General features: G+C 41.1%; 1 protein-coding gene across 2 annotated transcripts in view; it reads left to right on the top strand.

Moving 5' to 3' along the window:
* Nucleotides 1-13341, top strand: part of LOC139463424 (membrane-associated transporter protein-like) — a 58264-nt gene that overhangs the window by 24906 nt on the left and 20017 nt on the right. Inside the window, exon 1 of one of the 2 annotated variants that reach the window (XM_071244682.1) lies at nucleotides 2192-2605. The exons of the other annotated variant lie outside the window; for it this stretch is intronic. The gene's annotated coding sequence lies outside the window, so the exon portion shown is untranslated. Of the gene's footprint in view, nucleotides 1-2191; nucleotides 2606-13341 lie in introns of those variants that run through there. 2 annotated transcript variants of the gene reach the window in all.

The following is a 13341-nucleotide window of genomic DNA, read 5'->3' as shown; positions in this document are numbered from 1 at the left end:
TAGATTTAAAATCGTGGTGTGAATAAAGTGAACATCATGATGTGAATACATTTAACACCATGGTGTGAATACGTTTAACATCGTGGTGTGAATACTTTTAACATCGTGGTGTGAATACATTTAACATCGTGGTGTGAATACATTCACCATCATGGTATGAATAGATTTAACATCATGGTGTGAATACATTTATCATCATGGTGTGAATACATTTAACATCATGGTGTGAGACATTTAACATCATGGTGGGAATACATTTAACATCATGGTGTGAATACATTTAACATCATGGTGTGAATACATTTAACACCGTGGTGTGAATACATTTACCATCATGGTGTGAGACATTTAACATCATGGTGTGAATACATTTAACATCATGGTGTGAATACATTTAACATCAAGGTGTGAATGCTTAACAAGGTGACCGAGACCTTTGACTGGGGGTAAAGGGCTGGGGACTAGATAAGTAGATATAGACTCGCTTGTCATAAGGAAGACTCGAGTTGTAGTGTCTCATACGTTCGGAGTCAATTTGATGTAACTGAGTGTGGTATCCGTGTTAACCCGAGGCATGGTATCTGGTGGGCACGTCACATGCACGTGGCTATATAACTGCAATAACCTTCGGTGCGACCTTAAACTCATTTCACCATCACCCATCCTTGCCCCATTTTTGCGATGTGACAATCTGTAACCTGCGTACTGTTAAACATACAGACACATATATCACCCCATCTGTTAAAACCGTTCTGCCCGTTTACCTGAGAAAAACTATGGTAAATTATAAGTGACCCTTTCCATATTCATTTGAAATCTCTGTTAAAAGCAGAGTCGATTGTATGATTCTGACTATATCAGGAACATGTGTTTACGAATCACTGTCTAATATTGATGATCCAAAATGGTCGCGGAAAGGGTCAGTGTATCCTGCCTCACCGGTGGCACCCGCTACAAACACATGCAAAGGCAAGACAATTGCTCAGCTTTGTCGTAACCAGATTCGGACATTCTGATGACCAAACGTAAATATTATATCTGATGAGGCGAGATCATATGTATAAACGTAAACTATACCTCTATATAGCGTAAGATTGTGTTTTACGCCGTGTTCACTAATATCACAGCTAACAGAACATGGTTGTACGAATTGTGCCCATGTGTGGAAACGAACCCAAACCTTTGGCGTGGCGAGCGAGCGAGCGCTTAAACCACTAGTTTTTTAAACTGTGAATAAAGAAATCCACACACTTGGATGGTCCCTTGTCGTTCGTTGGCATCGGAGTTGTAAAAGAATCCATATCTATTCCTTCGTTTATATGATGCATTCAAAGTAATGTCAAATATCAACTTTGGTAGAGTTTGGCGATAATTATATTACAAGACAAAAATGGAAAATCTATATGTGTAATTTATATAACATAAGTAATACTGAACTTCATGAGGAGATATTATGAGGGAATTTTACGCATAACTACTAATCAGGACTAATTGACACCCCTTCCCATGCCTAGATTGCGCATACACTAAGACATGTTTACGCTCGGCATGTCTTAATGGCTATTGGCAGCAAGGTGAACCCCTCACCCACCCTCGCCCTTCTCTTCTGCCCCCTGTCCTCGTGCCTGTCCCACCGCCTGCTAATCTCACAAACATCGTCATTGCTACCTGCCTGATTTAATCTTCAATCTCATCATCAGGGATAAATTGCTTCCGATCCGCTGCTTTCTATGAATTATGGGTCTAACTCCCCCAACAACAGATGAAATATGACAGTATTCCACATAAAGCATTTCAAGTCGTCTGCTCGACGTGTGCGATTTGGCGCGCTTTCTCTCACCTCCAAGTCAGCCCAACTGATCAATCAAACCACAGGCTCAATGAAAGCTTTGATTCGATTCTCAGCTCGTCGCTATCAAAGCGAGAGGATAATTATGTCTGTCGTAAGGCAGGGGTTTATCAATAAAACAATCTGTTCCTTGGCGTGAAGAGTGTAGAGGACCGTCCACGTCCACAGCTTGCCCCGCCGACCTGGGCAGCACGACGTCGTGCAGACCGATGACAACATAGCCCGTGCCTAATGAAGTGTTCCTGGACTCTCCATCGACAGGAAGACAAGCAGTGGAATTATTCATAGAACAGAATCGCTTTAAAGAGGAACCTATTAAGGTTCGTGTGGATTAGAGCGACACATTCGCAGGAGGAGTCTCATCTGAGGGTGGATCTCTCAGAGGGTACCATCAGATAGAGGCGGGACACTGAGAAAGTTTACACTGACACACACAACCGGACAGGAATCAACCAATTTGTTTTAGAAAACAACCACGACTCATTTTAAATAACCGATCTTTTTTTCAAGACTCAATATATAGTCGGAAAGGATTGCCACTTGGAACTTCTGTCCCAGCCGAGGACGAGTACTGTTAAGGATCATCACAGCAAGTGTCACAGACTGTGATACAGTTTTGTAATCAATGGGAGATATACCACACTTTCATATACAAAGAACTCACGTGTATTACACGCAACAGATTGATATGGAAGTGGCACCCCAGCAGTAACTGTCGAAGCAGGAATTACAGTCTGTCACAGTCTGGCTGTTCTGGTAAGTTTACCCACGTCACTTCTTTGACCATTGTGTCGTTAATATCACTAACCATTAAATGTGGAAGTATAGATAATACGAAACTCGGTTTGTCATTAATGCAAATGAATTATAAATGACGTTGAGCGGCAGGTACATCGGCAATTATTGATTGTCCTTGTGTATGTATACAGCATGATGAATTACTCTAATTTGTACCGATGAAATTTCAAACCACAGTCGTTATGTTCGCCATGTATATATTGTTTGTCTTTTAAATGGTGTTTCAAATATCCTGACATAACAATATGTGGGGGTGTTTCTGCGCCTATAGCCTGGTTCCATAGTACTGAAACATGTGGCAGATTTTCGTCATCCGATACATAGTTTAACATGGTGTTATAAAAACGTATCGGTGTATTGTATAATAAATAGACATGACCTGGCATAAAGTTCTTTTACATGACATGGCATGGAAATGCAATATTCTTATGTTAGAACAGAGAAAATTAGGTAGCAAGTTGTGTGGGTGACTCGTAATGCCGGTAGAGCAGGACATGCGTGTCCTTTTCCCAAACACCTGGTGTCATCACTGAGATTCAGTGATCTGTTCAGAGCATTTTCATCGCTACATTGCCTTTCAAGCCCAATGTCATCTGGCTGGTAGATGATCAACACTGGCTGTTCTCTGTCGTTGACGTTTTATATTTATGATTATGAAAAGGGTTTTGTCTCTGTTATTTACACATTTATAACGTAGTAAGACCATATTTCTTAATATGGTTAATAATTTTGTATAATGGACTGTCATTCCAAACTGTTGGTTCTATTCGTCTGTATATAAAAAAACACGTTGCATCGCTTCATGGATCATAATCTCGGGCCTATACTACTCAAAAAGGGTTAAGGACCACCCAATTCCTTCAATTTACTATAGTTAACCTATCATGCCATGACAGGTAAACTATAGTAATAAGAAAGAATCGAGTGGTCCTTAATATCTATCAGTAGCATATATATGTTGGAAGTACACGTCTTGGGGTTAACGATTAGGACAATTTCAGACAGAGCCCGAATGAACACTTATGGATAACTACCACAATACAGAATGATGATAGTGCCGTGTTTTCTTGGGCCATGCCTTGAATACTAGCACATATACACGCTGAAACATAAAAACAGGTAGCTGCTTCATTCAATGCATCACCCCTGTTGCCATGATCGATCGATTCATTTCCTAAAACTCCAACCTGGAAGAAATAAAGTATTCTTTTTCTTCACTGAAGATTACTCTGTAAAATCAATCAGTCGTCGTTATCATAGGCATTAATTAGATGTCTACTTACTTCAATGTAAACGCCTTAAAAACGTTTCCATTTACTAGTCAATATGTTTATTCAGATGGTATAACTATTTCGTTTTGGAATTGTTAATACAGGTCAAGAATACTCAGAAAGTCGAGACAAAATCCATTCTTGTTATCATAGTATATGTTTTCATGCCGTCATTCAGTTATCTAAAGCGTTCGCTCGTCACGCCGAAGACCCGGGTTCGATTTCCGACATGGGTACAATGTGTGAAGCCCATTTCTGGTGTCCCCCCGCCGTGATATTGCTGGAATATTGCTAAAAGCGGCGTAAAACCATACTCACTCACTCACTCTCTCACTCACTCAGTTATCTAAAAATGTGCTGACTATGTAAAACAAAATCGAAAATTGTGTCAGCCACACTTAGCTGCCTGACTGACATTTTTTGTTGTCTCGGACGGCGGGCAATAATTGTCACACACCTCTGGACACAGATCCAGAGAATGAGAGATTACGGGAGTGGAAATCTTCGAAATATGTCGTTCTTGTTATGTCCCCACTCACACAGATTGCGGTGTTAAACAACATACTGCGTACCATACTATATAGAACTGTCTTGCAGAGGGATAGGTACGTTGTGACATAGAATATAATATATCAGCTATTAAAACTAAAGGATACATTATATAGACAAACCGTTCGAGATTCTCTTATGTGCCCGTGAATACTAATAGCATCATACCTTTAAGTGCCATTTTAGAAGATGTAGTATCAGAAGGCAGCCCTAACTCATTTGATTAAAGGAGTTGGAATCAATAAGTTAAGTCTAACCTCACTTATATCATATCTTTCTCATCTTTGGAAAAGCATATGCCCCCTTTCTCATCCTAGGAATATTATATCTCCTAGCCAATATGTTTTACTCCCAAAATAGAATAGTGCATATGTTGACATTTGATGCAAATATTCTGCTTCCCTACTTCAGATGTTTACGTTAATGAGATAAAGGCTTTAAGGTGATGACAAGGTACTAAATACCTTTACTGCCACGTGTGTCATTCCACACAGGCTCTTAGAAATGAGACGATGGCACCTTCCATACTTTAACATTGACTTACGAGAGTCGAGACGCTGAGATCGTGCTGTGGGCGTGATATTGTATCAAACGTCATCTAATAAGCTTTGTGTTAAATAAAGAGAAACATGCAACCTCGAAGTAGCTCGCGTCTTCTAAATTTAATTCTTAAAATAAAACTCTGTAAGCCTCACTTTGAAGCGTCCCCTTTGATAGCGGAAAATCAAAACAGCTTCAGTGCTCATTAGATACAAGATAGCTTCTTCTAACCTTTCAATCAATCACAATATGACAGCAAAGGAGCTCACATTCTGTCTAAGAGGGCATTTAGCTTAAAGGGAAAACACCTTTTGTGATACCATTAGCACCCAATAGAAGATCTGGATAAGACGCTTAGAGAACAGAGCGCGAGACAATCAGCCTGGAAGCAAGTCATAGTGTGAACATCACAATGCATCAAACGGGAGTCCACCTTTTGTCGGTGACAGACACAAAACACAGCAAAGGTGAATGTTTCTCAGTCTTGAAGAATTGGTCGACATGTCTAATAAGCTCGTGTATACAAAGTAGTACTGATTATCCTCCAACCGAAATAGATTTTGCTCCTTGAGTGTTGACTTATCTAGCAGTGCTGTGCTAAAAAAGAAATGAGTAGATGGTGTGTTCTCAGATGGTCATCCACTTCCACATCCACTTCCATATCCACTTCCACATCCACATCAACTTCCACATCCACTTCCACATCCACTTCCATATCCACTTCCACATCCACATCCACTTCCACATCCACTTCCATATCCACTTCCACATCCACATCCACTTCCACATCCACTTCCACATATCAAGAGGTAAACACGGTTCTGTTTTAGGAGCCGTCTTGTTTTCATAGATACGACATTCGACATAAACTAAACTGCCGGGCAAAAGATAATATACACTTGAAAACTGCATTTGACCCCAAAAGTACAAACGTTATCAAACCGTTACTAGGCTGAAAACAGTCGCCAGAAACTGCAAACGTAAGGTCCAAAACACAACGATTATACCCGAATCAAAAATATCACCATTGAATACCATTTCTCGCTTTGTTCCATTTATGTGGGTGTATACTTTTGTCCGACGGTGTATATTTGCCATCATTTGTTCGATACATACAGAATCCCAGATTCGCTACGAGATTTCTACCCACAGTAAGCTGTCATTTTAGGAAATAACTGAAAAACTGAAACTCTAGATACATGAAATTGTTCCATGGAAAACTCATAGCCGAAACATGCAGAGGACATCATCAATGCAATCTGAATTCTTGCTTGTATCTGAAAAGCTATTTTATGTATATTCATTCCAAAAGTGGTGCAAACTTATCATATATATTCATATTTCCTTGTGCGGGTTATTAGTTTAGGGGGCGGTCGGGTAGCCTAGTGGTTACAGCGTTCGCTCGTCACGCAAAAGACCCGGGTTCGATTCCCGACATGGGTACAATGTGTGAGGCCCATTTCTGGTGTCCCCCACCGTGATATTGCTGGAATATTGCTAAAAGCGGCGTAAAACCACAATCACTCACTCACTTTTAGTTTAGGAACAATTCAGTTGGATGGTTTGAAATTTTCTTGCATTGCGACAGTTCGGCGAGAAGAACTCTGAAAGAAAGTGTTGATAATGCTTTAAGTACATGTGTCCCCTCGTGTCATCACAGACATGCCCGTCCATGCCATTACCGGACATCCACTATGCATAAGTCACCAGTAATTGTGTAATTAGGGACAACTACTGGATTAATATACATCATCTTATCGAGCTGGCTGAGTGGGATAACATGGCATAAACAATCTTGAAGGAACTGGCAATTGGCTCAGTCTCTTTACCTCACATGATTGAGATAAATATTGTTTTATACTCGGGGGCATAGGTGGCCCAGTCTTCTAAAGCGCCGCAGAGTTACGTCCCTTAGGTGTGCTAGGAACCAATGATGGTTCGAATCCCAGATTTAGCCTGATTGTTTCAATATTTGATCGACACCATAGATAGACTTTGGGTTTCAGCAAAGTGGTAAACATCCTAAATCTGCATCATTTCGGATTTACACCTCACATCAAGCTGACACGCCGTGATATGACTACAATACAGTTCAAAGCGGCGTTAAATCAAACTCACTTTTTGATTTAATACGCCTGTGAAAGTTCAGATAAGGAATCAAAGCAGATTGTAATCGCTTATCGAAGCACTTTTGTTTGTACTGTCATACTAGAATTATGTCGATTACGAAAAACGATCACCTTGCGCGTTTTTGATTATTTAACAAGTATGCCTGACACGACGCTCTGCACGGGGTCAGGTAAGTACCCCTCCTGCGCCCCTCCTTCTCAACGGGAAGTTCTGTCGAAATACGAATTACATTGTATCCGGAATGCTTGCTTCAACGCTAAAACAAGAAATGGTATAACTCAATCGATGTTGTCCCATTCCTATCAATTACACTGTTATCGAGCTGCCCTGTTGGTAATTGTTTACGAGGTAGTTTTATTGTCATCGAAACAAGCCTTTGCCTCGTTTTTTAGCTGTATTTCTCCGCCGTGATCTTATCCAGCTTATGGAAAGGAGAAAAACGTGGATTTGAAATCTTTAAGCAAACATGAGTGAGTCGTAAATGTTGAAATGTAATAGTTTATCGGGGGTATAAGTAACGTGTGCCAGCCACACAGACATTAAATAGGGGGAGAGAGAGAGAGAGAGAGAGAGAGAGAGGGAGGGAGAGAAAGAAAGAGAGAGAGAGAGAGAGAGAGAGAGAGGGGGGAGAGAGGGGAGAGAGAGATTTATAAAAAATAATCATCTTACGGAATTATAACATTGTTTCTTGCGCCTGACAGATACCTAGGTAGTAAATTATTGTTTGTCATATTTGCAGTCGTTCTATACCGGGCGTATCACAAATGTATGACCCAATACAGTTCATTGTTTTGTGTGCATAGGAATAATATAATGGTCTTGGCTTTAAATAATTGGACAATCGGTTATCATTAATATTGTGTTCAGCCTGGAGAACGAATAAAAACAAAGCTAGAGTCCAGGTCAGAAAGTTACAGGTGGAACATAAACATGAGGGGAGTAGGGGTGAAGGGTGAAGGGTGAAGGGTTTAGTGTGTATGTTTGTGTAAGGTGTGTTTGTTTTGAAAGGTAGGGGTGGGGATGGGTGGGTGTGAGTAGGGGTCGATACTCTTACATACCTTATAAATTGAGGTCATATTGTTTGAGTTTATTCAGGAAGGCTCGGGTTATGATACAACCAGAAACATACTTATCTACATTAACATCAAGAACCCTTCGACGTCCATTTATTCAATTTAGGTTTTGATTTTTAGATCTCATGATAAATGAAGGAAGAAGAATGTCCACTGAAAAGTCAAAGAGGCTGTGCCCATTATGTTATTCAGCTATAGAAAATGAAATTCATTTTACTTTTGTATGTCCTTATTATTGTGATCTAAGAGGAACGTTTATACCAGAACGCTATCTGTCAAATTATTCTGTACCTGCTTTTATTTTTCTCCTTTCTTCAAAAGATGATGCTGCCATATCAAAACTGGCTATGTATGTTAACAATTCAAATTCCCTCAGAAACAAATTGTTAAACATGAGTATATATCCAAATATGTAAACCACTTATTTGTATCTCTCTTGTATATGGGCCGGAGGCCTTACATGCAGTTAATACTTTGACTTGACTTTGATACACTTTCATAAACTAAGGAAGGGCGGGTGGTTATACTATACCATGAAGGAAATACAATACCCTCCATTTGTAATTTCGCTAATACAAAAGGAACAGCATTTTTTTAAACCAAGGCTTCCAACATCCACATTCCCGCGGCCGACAAACACACAGACACACACATACGCACGCACGCACGCACGCACTCACTCACGCACGCACGCACGCACACACACGCACAGACACAAAATCCTCCATTTGTCCCCTTCTAATAGACTGGCGGTCCCCGGAGTCATCCCGACCCTCTAAGCAAGTGTCACGAGCCTGCTATGCAAGAGCAGCTTGAGTTCCTGAGTTACCACAGACAGATTATAACCGACCGCCCTCCTAATTCAGTGCATAGAGATGGACGTGAATCAACCACGTTCGTTGTCAAGTGAAAGATACAGTAATATAACACGACATCCGTAAGCCAAGTCATTGATGCAATCTCAAGACCCAATACGTACACCGAGCCATGTAGCCATATAGCAATATCTAGTCACAGTGACCGCGGACTTCCAGCGCTTCAAATATGCCGAGCTAAATCTAGAAGCACTGTCAATTAGGTAACGTGCTACAACGCAGTGGAAAGACAACCCTCCCTCCACACAGACTGTTGGGGGGTCATTACGTGTTTCAATATCTGATATATGGGCTTGCTGAACCGATGAGTAAGTTGTGCCTAGTGCTTAGACACTAATGGATGGATGGGAATTTTCATGTGTTCGGGTTTCAGTCTCAAGATTCTTTTTGATTTTGGCCAATGAATCCTGTCTCTAACATATGATATATTGACTGAATGTAATGTAAGAGTATACAAGGCAAATCTTTTAACACACGTCATGTGCCGCTTGGGCAAATTGGGTCTCCCTGCAAATTTGTTTCAAGTCGTTAAAAAACTTCTATTTGTCATCCCAAACTGGCTAAAACAAGCTATATTTCCTCAAAATGCTTTGCAGACCTTTAGACGCCATCCGTTACAATTACGCCACAATTAGATGACATCACTAATCGCTCTGTCACTGAAGTTGGTTAGCTGTAGTTTTTTTCAATCAGGACACTGGTTATTACACCAGTAAGTCTCCTTATCACATAGGGCAACATCTTTCCCAGGCAAGAGTGTCCACTAGCTTATATCAAAGCCCGGTTTCCACCCTTACCATGTCAAGCCTACTTTTCTGTTCTAAAATATAAATGGACATTATCGCACATATCTATAGTCCAATCAGAGAACGTTTTACAAAATCAACAACCGGTTCCGAAAACAGGGTCGCTGCAACAACATGAAACGTCGAATCTTTGCGTTATCTGATATACCACTTCGTCTGGCATGGTAGTGATCTCTCCGAAGCCATTCGAGTTAAGAGCAGCGATCTGATTGGATAGTTTTCACCACAAGGGACACAACTCTACTGGGTAGCGCGACCATTGAGCCGAGAAATGTAGGCTTGAAATGGCACTTGTTGAACTAAGCTTCGACATAGGCTAGTGGGCCCTCTGAGTCGGAAATATGACAGGACACTAATGCCTAGATCTATACTAAAAATTGGCAACAGACTATCGAAGTGATAAACGTCTGCGACATACACTTCGGGCTGTCGTCCCATATCAAGCTCCCACGCCGTAATATGGCGTTAATCTCAATCACTGTGATATGACGTTAAGCTCCCATGCCGTGACATGACGTTAATTTCACACGCCGTGATATAACGTTAAGCTCACTCACCGTGATATGACGTTAAGTTCACTCGCCGTGATATGACGTTAATCTAACTCGCCGTGATATGACGTTTAACTCACTCGCCGTTATATGAAGTTAGGTTATACACCGTCATATGACGTTAAGCTCGCTCGCCGTCATATGACGTTAAGCTCACTTGCCGTCATTTGACGTTAATCTCACTCGCCGTGATGTAAACTCATCTCGCATATTCATGTATCGTCTACAATTTGAATGTGACTCGTTTTACATTTGGCAAAGTACAGTAACATCTTCTTAATAGAACATATGCTTCACCGACGCGACGTATCACCACCACCGCACATGTATACACCACCACGCATTTTCACCAGCACCGAGACCCCAATGTGGCCGTATAGTTCATAGGAATGTGTCGCCGTAATGAGACATGACATTTACAATCACCCAACGCTTTGATGAACTTATTTACATTCATTGGTCAGCGTGGCCTAAGGTAACGACATTAAAGATGTTGATTACTCTTGAACCAGTGAATGTTCATTGGGGACCAAGGTCACGCTGTCTTCCTCTGGCTACGTGACTCTCGTGTACTCATTGTGTTAGACCAGGAGAGTGCCAACATGCCAGATCAAACGGCATTGGGAGAAATGGAAAGTTTAACAGATCGGGAAACCTGCGTTCTAGTGACATCACCCTGAAGGAAAATAAACCCAAATAGTTTTTTCTGTGTGTAGGAGGAAAGAATGACATTCAGATGAGAAATAAACTGTCAGAGCGAGTGTCATCACTATTTGAAAGTGATTCGTAAACGCATGCTTATGATGATCAGAATCGGACGATGGACAATGGGGATGATTCTTTTGATTATGGAAATGATTTTGCTGCTTTTATTGACGTTGACTAACGCACCGTCACGGTGATATTCACGCCGTTTTTATTCATCTAGGCCATATACTGCTCGCACAGTAACACTCGCCTTTTGGCGCCGTCATCGCTAACTTACCAACAATACAACCCCGTGGAGATTCCGGGTTAGGATGGGTTCCTAGTAACCTATGCTTGTCGAAAATAAGGTCCCAGAACTTTCTTGAAAAATAGTTATGTTTCAGGCTGTTTTGTGTGCCACTATAGTAACAGTGTTGAAAGGTGTTTAGTTCTAATTAAATGAATTTATCGTTTTGCAGCTGCAGCTGCACCTGAAAAATAAAAATTAATCTCAGTTGTAGCTGCAACATATCTAATGTCTTTTTCTTAAGACCGCCTCCGTGGTCTAGTGGTAGAACGTCCGCCCGGAGAGCGGAAGGTCCGGGGTTCGATGCCCGGCCGCGTCATACCAAAAGACGTTAAAATATGGTACTTGTTGTTACCCTGTCTGGCACTCGGCATAAAGGGGCTAAAACATGGAGTGGTCGGTTCGGAGTAAATATACTGTGTCTGAGTGGGGTATTCATGTTAAACTGCGGTATGGTATCTCAGTGAGCTAGAACTATAAATCGGCATCAACTTGGAGATAATCTTGGACGTAACGTTAAACCCAATTTCACCTCACCTCTCTTTCTTAAAGTGTCCAAGGAATGAGGTTAAGGATTAATGACGCTCCGGGTGTTTGAGGGTGTAAGGCATAAAACTTGTTACAAAACAATTCTTGGACTTTCTTTTGAGTTTTTGCGAAATAAATTATAAGTTAAAGACTCTTCCGTTGTGGGGGCGGTCGGGTAGCCTAGTGGTTAAAGCGTTCGCTCGTCACGCCGAAGACCCGGGTTCGACTCCCAACATGGGTACAATGTGTTAAGCCCATTTTTGGTGTCCCCCGCCGTGATATTGCTGGAATATTGCTAAAAGCGGCGTAAAACCATACTGACTCACTCACGTTGTGAATTTTGCTATTTTACTGCATGTACAACATAAGAAAGTGTGAGAAACAAATGGTAGTATGCAAGCTATTCTAGATTATCATAGCATTCTGTCTCTATATCATACCAGCCACCATACATTATTGTGGCTTATTCATTGGATCGTCATGCCGATGACACGTGTTCGATACCCAATATGGGTACACTATGTGAAACCCTCTTTAGATGTCTGGAATTGTGCTAAAGCCCACTAATGTATTTTGAGTCTGTATTCATGCCCTATGTATCTGCTCAATACACACATCCATGAAACTAATGAAGATCCTTAAGAAACCTGAAGTCAGTAGGCGGTTGGGTAACCTAGTGGTTAAAGCTCTCGCTCGTCACCTCACAGACCCTGGTTCGATTCCCTACATCCATGGGTACAAATTGTAAAGCCATTTCTGGTCTCTCCGGCCTACTATTGCCAGACAGTGCTAAAATCGACGTTCTCATTCTCTCAATATTTGTTCGAATGCTTCTAAAGAGGAAAAAACTGAAAACTGATAAAACACAAATCTCATTTCAATCAGTTTTTCATTAATCATGCTGCCGCGTCTTCTGTAGCACTCGTTCAATACATTCATTACCTCAAATGAAAATGCGTCTATTTTTTTAGTCCAGGTCTGTATGTCCCGAGAATATAATACCTCCTCGACATGCTCATTTCCCGAAGACGACAATCATAGAACAGCGAATGACTGTTTTATATCGGAGGTAGTGTGTTCTAATTAAGTCGTACAAAGTAAGCCTTTAATATTAATTCCTTCCTTTCTGCGCCATGATGCCAGCACTGTCATGTCACACCGGGAAAAGGAATCCAGTGATTGATTCAAAATGTCGATAATTGAAGTGTTTTGTCTTGCCGAAGCAACGGGAGAAGACCCACCTCTACAATCACTGCCACGCTCCAATAACAGTTACACGGCACGGAAGACTTGAAGCCAATTACAAACATGGTGTCTTTATTGAGCTTGTCATTATGTAACAAAGAATTGACGGTAAGATAATGTGACGGGAATAGA

The sequence above is a fragment of the Haliotis cracherodii genome, unplaced genomic scaffold, assembly GCF_022045235.1.
Source record: "Haliotis cracherodii isolate W230 unplaced genomic scaffold, xgHalCrac1.p SCAF_16, whole genome shotgun sequence".
Taxonomy (NCBI): Eukaryota; Metazoa; Mollusca; class Gastropoda; order Lepetellida; family Haliotidae; genus Haliotis; species Haliotis cracherodii.
Note: the sequence above shows the minus strand (reverse complement) of the source record. Positions and strands in the feature narration are given on the sequence as shown.